Below are 8,944 nucleotides of genomic sequence, written 5' to 3'. Positions count from 1 at the left end.
GAGTTTGCTGAGCCAGGACAGAGCTGAGGTAGATGCACGAGTAAAACCTTGCATCAGAAACCGTGTTTACTCTCCGCAGCCACGTACTTCCCTTCGCTGAACCGAGACCTTGAGCCCTGGTACGTGACGTCATCCTGCTGCACTGACCCTGTGGTCCTGGAACACACACTTCTTGTTTTCTCTGTTATTTATTTAAACATAGAAAAGGAAAAACCCTCTCTTATTAGGTGGCTTGAATAGCCTTGAAAAAAATCCTGTTTTTTTTTTTTTGTTTGTTTGTTTGTTTTTTGTCAGAGAATAAAAATTGCCATTAACATGAAGCTCTTGAAAGAGTGTTCCAGTGGGACATGATTGTTATGTAATGTGTTTGTGGTTGTGTGTCTGTGTGTACATGCGCATACCTCTATGCGTATTTACAGTATGTGGCCCAGTGCTCATTTTTGTGTGTTTCTGTGTGTGTGTGTCTGGTTTTCAGCCCGTGTAGAATGTTCTGTAAGTAGATTTTAAAGATTAGGCTTCTCATGAATGTGCTTTTCCTGGATTTGTTTGTCAAAGTCAGATAACCTGCAGCACGGCCGCGCTGCAAACTTAACGGCAAGCAGCACAGCCGAAAGAACTGTGACTGTGATTCCATCTTGTGTAGACGGGCAGTCACAGTGTCAAGTGGGTCCCTCTGTTTATCCATTTGTTTTTGGTAGACTATACGGCCTGAAAAAATAAGGAAAAACAAAGTTCCAGACACACTGTTTCTTCCAGCGCTTTAATTCCTGCACCAAACAATGACAATATTGTGTGTTGGAAAGGCTTTGTAAGGTCTGTGTGCCCTGTGTATAAACCATCCCAGAAGTGTTGCTCTGAGCTTGGCCACTCGGTGGAAAACACTCTGTGATACTTTTTCCTCCGCTGGTAGCTGCTGTGGGTTTGACCTTGTCTCTGAGGACAGGAGGGGAGGAAAAACTGAAACTGCAAATATATGGCACAGTGTGTGTGTACAGTAGCACTTAGGTGTAGCTTGTGGTGCATCAGAACCTGGTTTTAATGCTAGGGTTGAACCTGTGATATATCATCTAAAGTAATGGCTTGCCACGAGCCTTTCTATTTAGAAACCCAGCAGACAGGTACAGACACATTTGATAGCTTGCGGGATGGGTGAGAGATACCTGTCCCCATTCCAGGTTCATGTTTCAGGACATTTTCAGGGATGTTCTGCTCACACACCCATTTCACATGAGGAAGAAGTGACAATGTGTCTGTGTATGCATGAAGAAATTTTTGTTCACACTTGTATATTACAGTATGTAGATGTTTTCAGGGTATTTATCTGTGTGTGAAGATTTTTATATATATATATATATATATATAAAAAGCAAGGCAGCCACTTCTCAGTCTGTTTATATATATATATAGTAATTCTTAAAATATGGCCTGCAACCTAAAATGGTGTGCATGCTTGTTTTGGTGGGTCTCTGCATGACATGAGTACTGTACATCTTAATGAGCCTTGATCCCTGGCCCAGACTACATTTTTCATTGTAGCCCACAGTTTATTTACATTTGTATTCTAGGCATTTAGCTGGCGCTCTTCTCCAATGTTTCTTACAGTGATTTTATGCGTTTCCCTATCATCAGTGGAGCCATCGTCTCTGTCTGGCACTGCCTGTTCAGACTATTTTCCCCCCTGCATCTCTGAGAAAAAAACATGGTGGGAGGGTTGTTGTTGATAGCTTTTTTTTCAGTTGAAAGTTTAGGAAGGGTTTGAATGTGTTTATTCTGGGGTCTGGTTAAATTTGTAGATAACATCCGTGTGCTATCTCGCGCAACAAAACAAAGCTGCAGCGCTGAGATCAGACATAAACTGTTTGAACTGGCACCGAGTAGAGTTTGATACATGATGCCAACAAGAAAACAGAAGGTCTATCTGCTCATCGAGATTATTCACAACAGGCACTGGATTAAACCATGCCATGAGCGCCTCGTTCCCTCAAATCCCTCATTCCCCCAAAAACGAGATTTCCAGTATACAGCCAGCGTGAGTGTGCAAATTTCCCTGTTCTGACGTGCCCTCGAGCAGTCAAGACATCATCAAATAGGCCCAAAGGACTGCTACATCACTCCACATGCGCACTTCACAAACTGATAGCTGGCTGTTCATTCATGCTGGATACAGGATTCAATACACACGTCTGTCTTTACTCCTGAGGGACATTATTAAAGACTGCTGACTGAGCTCCTGGATTGCTGCAGTACAAAAGACGTAGGCCAGACTTGTGTGTGCCAGCGTTCAATCTACATATATATTTCACATTGAATATGACCTTGAGTGATCCCGTGCAATGCAAGCGTAAAGCATAAATGTAACAGAGATGTGTTCCTTCTTATTATTGCTGAGAGCCCTCATCATGATCCCCGAGAGTCATTCAAGTCAAAATGGCTTGCATGACGTGATCTCATGCGTTTTACTCTTGACATAACACTTTTCTTCAGTCTCCATCAAAGTCAGCTTGCGCATGCGATGCTTTAAAACAACAGTTTATCCCTAAAGAGGGTGTGACATAAACTGTTTGACTCAGTTAAAGAGCAGCATCACGGGGAGATACCCCTCCGGTTTTAATTCATTCAAACAGTTTAGGATCTGTGGGGAGACTGTGAGTACTATTGCAAGTTGTCCAACTGGACCACCGGCTGCAGCGTCAGACTTGAGGGTAATCATTAACAGCGACATCACCATGAAGCTATATTAGGGGCAGTTATAGCTAATCTTTACACGACTGCAGGGTCAGGCTGCTCAGGACAGAACGCAGTGGGAAAAAAAGCACGCAGGGCACTATTGCTGATAATGCATAAATTAAGGAAATCGTGTACAACCAAAGGAACAAACCAGAAGACACAAGCCCAGCTAAATGAGACCTACTGAAAAGGAGAAATTGTTTACTCTGCATCCCAGTTAATCAGCTCATTTATATTCCTGCTACTGCGTGCGTGAACTAGTTTTGGGGCTGCTTAATGCTCTTTATAGGTTCCTGCTGTGCCGGCTCATTGAAATGCATATAACTGAATGGCTTCCTACAGTTACATTCAAATTACTGTTGTAAACACTATACACAGAAGAAGAGATAGATAGGCAAGTTGGGTTTGGGTTATATGCACCCCGACTGTCGTGAAAAGCACCAGCAAGAGCATTCTGCCTAAATGAGTGCTCTTTTTTGTCGGATGATAGAAAACTTGGAGCTGTAGTAATGCAGTTAGGAATGTGCTTGGTTTATGAATCAGATGATGATCACAGAAGATGGCAGTCTGTAGTATCCATTAAAGCGATTTAAATCTTGTTGGTCGCGTAATGACATATTATGAAACTAATTTCTCATGAAGTCATCTCCTATTGTTGACATATCTCAATAATCAAGTCTGATACATTGCTCTTTTGATGCAATTAGTTTGTTCTCGTTTTATTTATTTATTTTTTTGTCTGGTTGCGCCTTTTTACCTCTGACACGCATGCCGGCATTTTTTTTCTTTATTACCAGCTTCCATGCTCCTGATATTCAAGGTATAAAATATGCAACAAGGACTAACATTTCTATTTTTATTTTTGTTTTAGGGACTTGAGGGGTATAAAAAAAGTTTAGTGATCAGAAGTGGCGATATGGAGATTTCTACTTCTGATTTAGGCTGGAATTACATCCCTCCTCCATCATCAGAGCAGAGGGCCAGCTGTTCTGTGTCTGTTATAGGCTGGGAGCAGCTGCAAGCTCATGACTTACATCATGCAACAACAATCCACGGCGCTTTCACAAAGCTTTGTTGATAAAACGTTGCGGCACTGAGGGGTCAAGGGGTATGGGACCGTGCAAAATATTGAAAACACCTAACAATGTCTGAGTTTGTGTCTATGAAGGACTTGGCCCCCCTTTTGCCACCAGAACACTTTCAGAGCTCCTCTGAGTGCTGTCATATAAGTGCTGAACTGTAAGTAGAGGGATACTGGACCATGGCTGACAAAGACAAGCCCCCAGTTTTTTGAGAGACAATGGAGGAGGAAATTTTCTGCCCTTTCCAGACATTCCTATACAGGTTCAGTGACGTTGAAGTCTGGCGATCGGGGATGCAGTGGAAGTGATGGTGTAACCACTTATGAATTTGTTTAGCAGTGTGTGTCGGAGGGCATTAACATCCTGAATGTGGGAACATCTTGAGGGAACAGTTTAATCTGGATCTGGTCATCTGTGGTCCTAACGACGCCCATGAGACGACTGCCCATATGTTACAGACGGACCAATATGTCTAACAGCTGGCACCAGACCTTGTGGCTGTGCTTTGGCTTTCTCCACATGTAAAACGTAAACCTGCACTGATACACATGCAAGGATGGAAAACAACTCATCAGGCCAATTTCCTTCTTTCCATTGCTCAGTTGTCCAGTTTTGTCACAGAGGTGCTGACTCAGTGTTTCAGACCGTAGTTTTGCTGCGATCACCCACTGTTCTGGTGAGTGTGTGTTTATTCTTGTTAGTTTTTGGGGCCGGCGCACAGCTGGGCACGAAATCGGATGCTAACTGTTTAGTTGATTGGGGGCTTGTTAATTGCTTCATGCTGCTTTGAAAAGCCACATACGGCATAACAGTGACAATTTACTGACATGTTTTAATGCTGACACACGCTGATGACTGCCATTGAGCTTTATATCACCTGCCTGTGCTGTCGTCTTTGAAAGAATTTTGTTACTTCAAAGTCCTTTTTCTGTGTGATGGTTTCATTGGTTTGCCCTATGTGGTGATTTCATTAGTTTTTTTTTTTAATTTTTTTATTTATTTCATAATGAGAAAATAATGGGCAAATGAATTACACAGCAAAGTAATCTCATTTCTAATTATGTCTTCATGTCTGTCTTTTTTATTAATGTTAATATGTGTGCAATATAGCTGTGTCAGAACACATAAAAGCCATGCGCATCCTCAGAACTAATAGACAGGTAAATTAGACATTATTTGTTTCCACTTATCTCTCTGCAGAGTTTAAAATGCTATAGCAGCTGTCCTTGATGAATAATAAAAGATTAATGCACGTTGTGTTTTCCTCTAGAGACAGTCACACAGTGGGCAGGCTGGCCAAGAGCAACACAACCAGCATTATCTTATCCTGTAATCTGTTTCCTAAAACCCCGCAGAGGGACAGTGGTCTGCCATCTCACATGCAAATGGCATCTATAAATCAGAAATCAAGACTGCACCATGTGGACTCTTGATTTGAAACAGCACAGAAAAAACAACAGAGGTTGTATTTAAGTAAATAAAAGTAGAAAATAAGTGCAAAATATATGTCCCACTGTGTTACAGAGCTTCACCTCAGTGGATAATTGTTTTCAGCAAGTATTGTTCTCTTTTGAATTGTTTAATTTTTTTGTCTTTCTCTGCATTTTGACATCATTGCTCATGAGGGAACCTAAATGATTTTTTGAATACACGGTTTGAATAAATGAATGAATTAATGAATAATCGTTTCATGGCATGTTTACAGAAACAAGAGAAAAAAAACTCTTTTCCACAAGATCTCTCCCTGCATAAGAACACAAAATATTTACTACAAAGGTTTAAAAATCAACCAAGAGGAGAACTAGTGAGTCAAGCATTTTGGTAGAACACACTGTTCTGAGTGGGTGGGATGTTCTGTGGCTAATCATTTGATAAGGATAATATGCTGACTTAATTATAAATTCTTCTCCATCCAGCTGAAATGATGATGACAAAACTGATGTTGAAGAAGCATCTTCCACAAATAAGGTTTCCACTGCTGAGTGACCGGCTTGTGCAAAACCAGGCGGTCTGTGTCTCATATCTAATGCATCTCTCTTCTCTAGCTGAGTTTGGAATATTTACACATCGCAAACAATCCATGAAATAGTCGAAAACTGCCGTCTGCAGGCTTTCCAACAAATGCCCTTCTCCTCTCCCTCCACTAAAACACACACACACTCGCAGGTCTTTTAAAGCACTTAAAGAGGTCGGCGCATCAAATAACCACTGATGTGGATGCCCAATTTCCTGACTTTCCCCAGACATCTCTCCTGATTGACTTCACAGGCTGTGTTAGCACACCTTGGTCACACATCCTAAATGCCAGCCTGTTAAAAACCTTCCAAAACCCTGTGTGCTGACAGCAACATTGTCAATATTCTTGTTACTTTTGCGTCAGTGACTTAAATTGTGCGCGCGTGAGTGAAACATGCTGCCAGGATGAAAAGACATGGACAAGAATTTAGAAGTGAATGATTAATGACACATTCGCGAGAGGTATTACAATATGTGTTGTCTAAAATATGTAATTAAACAATTTACACTGGGATAAAATCTATATCATAGGCAGACAGAGACAAAATGGCCTGGGCTTAAGCAACCTGTGGAGTAAAGCAGATTAAAGTAGAAATAAAGTAGTATATTGCTGGGAGATAGGAAATTATTGTCCGCTGTGGTAATCACTAAATAAATAAATAAATAAAATTTGGGGAATGGGGCTGATGATTATGCTCATGCTCACCTAAAATGTTTTGTTTTTTAGGCATTAATCTATTTTGCATCCTCCAAATAAGAATCGAACACAGTGAATACTGCAGGTAAAACTAAAATCAATACATCAATATTTGCTTTTACAGGTTGTATGTTCTATGGGCCAAGGTACATGCTCAACAGTTGTAGAGTCACTGAATTTAGTCTACAAATATTTTTCCTTGATGGGATTAAATGGCAAAATGTCTCCTGTCCTTATTTACCCCAAAATGTCACTCACACATTTTGACCTTACAAAACAGAAAAGTTTATTGAACCATCCTGTTGCACCTTGTACCTTTGATCATAAACATGTGCAACGTGTGGTTAAAGGTTTACTGTGATGACCAGAGAGATTATTGATGACTAGTTTATCTGTAATCTGTCTGTGTTTGTGCCTGTTGGGGGAATGCAATCAGCAGGAGGATGTACATTTTTGGCCTGAGGGTGACACAAGACGAAAGGTTGTCAAAGTTGACAGGGTTCATCCTCTCAGAAATATGAATGTGCTTTCCAAATTTTATTGAAAACCACCACCAGCTTTTGGACACTAACTAAGGCTAAGCTGCAGTGGCCTTGGTTTGAATCCAGTCCAGACCCTTTGCTGCATGTCTTTCCAGTTTCTCTCCACTGTGACTGTCCTGTGTTTTCCAAATTTCATTGCAAACTGCCCAACAGCTTTTGAAATATCACATTTGACATTTTGGTTTGAAGGTGGCAGTAAAGGAAAGGTATTGGGGTCATCAAAATCATAGAAAATTTATCTTTTTTTTTATGCATTCACCAAATATCATGACAATCTGCCGATTAGGTTTAATGAGCTCTCATGTACGAATTTGATGCTTGGCCTGAGGACGGTGCTAGAGGTGAGATCATGGAAATCGAGAAGGTTCATCTTCCGGGGAGCATGATCGTGTCCACCAAATTTCATGCCAATCCGCGCCATCGATTTCAGGAAACGCAGCCTTGGAGTTACACACAGACCAACACAGCCTTCTGTAGACTCCACGAGACAGAAGGCGAAAACTGTTGCGGAACAATTTATACACCAGTATGACTTACCAGCAGGTTGTCCATAGCTTCCACTTTGTGCAAACACCTAAAGAAGAGTAGGCATAAGAGTAGTCCATGCCTGAGAATCCATGTCTGACCTGTGGAATTACATTAGGCAGTCCAATTAGAAGACATTTGTCACCTTTAATATGTTTCCTTCAAAGCCACAAGCCATCAGTTCGCTGCCTGCAGAAAAATAATGAATGAAATCACACATCAGCAGGCAAGAGAAACCCTCCATCATCTCTGGCTGCAGGAGATGAATGGCCTCTAACAGAGTTGGCAAGCAGTGTTGGGCTTACTCATAGAAAGTAATCTGTTCTGTGAGCTGTTTGCAAAGTGACACTATTGGCATGCGTTTCACTCTGTGTTAACAGGAATTAATTGCATTTCACACTGTATTATTTTCCTGTTGGCCCACCAAAATTTAGATTAGGCTTCACCTCTTGTCTTTAAAAGATTGGGTTAATGTTTCTCGTGTTAAAGTTTTCCTCAACAAAATCTGAGCACTGGGAACACTGCACTTCCAAGAACAGAGTTAACTTTTTTACCATTTCTGGGAGGAGACTGACTGCTGAAAATAAAGTGGGGATAGGCGACAGGGATAGAAGTGCCATGTAGTTTTTGGACAATATTTTTAATCTGAGGAAATGATTACTACGTATTATGATATCTAAAGCATAACATTAGTAATGTTTTTTGTTTTTTTTTGAATGATAAACATTTTTAGTACAATTGAAACTCTTAACTCTGAAATCAAAATATTTAATTTTGAAACTCATCAGTACACATTAGGACTGTGAGCGAAGAGCAGCTCAGAGAAATGCAGTCGACGAGGAGCCAAGGGATTACAATGGGTCTTGTTTGTGTCTTAGTGTTTTTTGTGCCTTATATTCATCCTGGGCTGCATACCAGCCCGTTTCCCAAGATCATGCCATGAATACTGAATAGCTGCAACATAATGTGGAATGAACACATTATGTGCTCCACAACAGCATTTTTTCCCTGCAAAGATTTATTATCTTATCTCCCTACATAGCAGAACCTAAACAAGGGAGACTTAGTGAGCATGTGCTGTTTTTAACCAGTGCATGTTCTTATTGTGGCTGATCGCTAATGCTGCACTTTTATCTTGGCATTTTAAAGAGAAGTGACCACTTTCAAAACAAAAGCGCACCTCTCCATGCTCACCATTATCAGGATTTACTGCATTCGATGGCAGGATTTATTTTGCTTTGTGCTGAATGGAAGTGATTCTGTTGAAAAAAATGTATTCCTCTCAAAGATGCTTTACACAAACACACACACACACACACACACACACACATACACACACACACAACTGCAGGGAG

This window comes from Myripristis murdjan, chromosome 9 (assembly GCF_902150065.1).
Source record: "Myripristis murdjan chromosome 9, fMyrMur1.1, whole genome shotgun sequence".
Classification (NCBI taxonomy): Eukaryota; Metazoa; Chordata; class Actinopteri; order Holocentriformes; family Holocentridae; genus Myripristis; species Myripristis murdjan.
Note: the sequence above shows the minus strand (reverse complement) of the source record.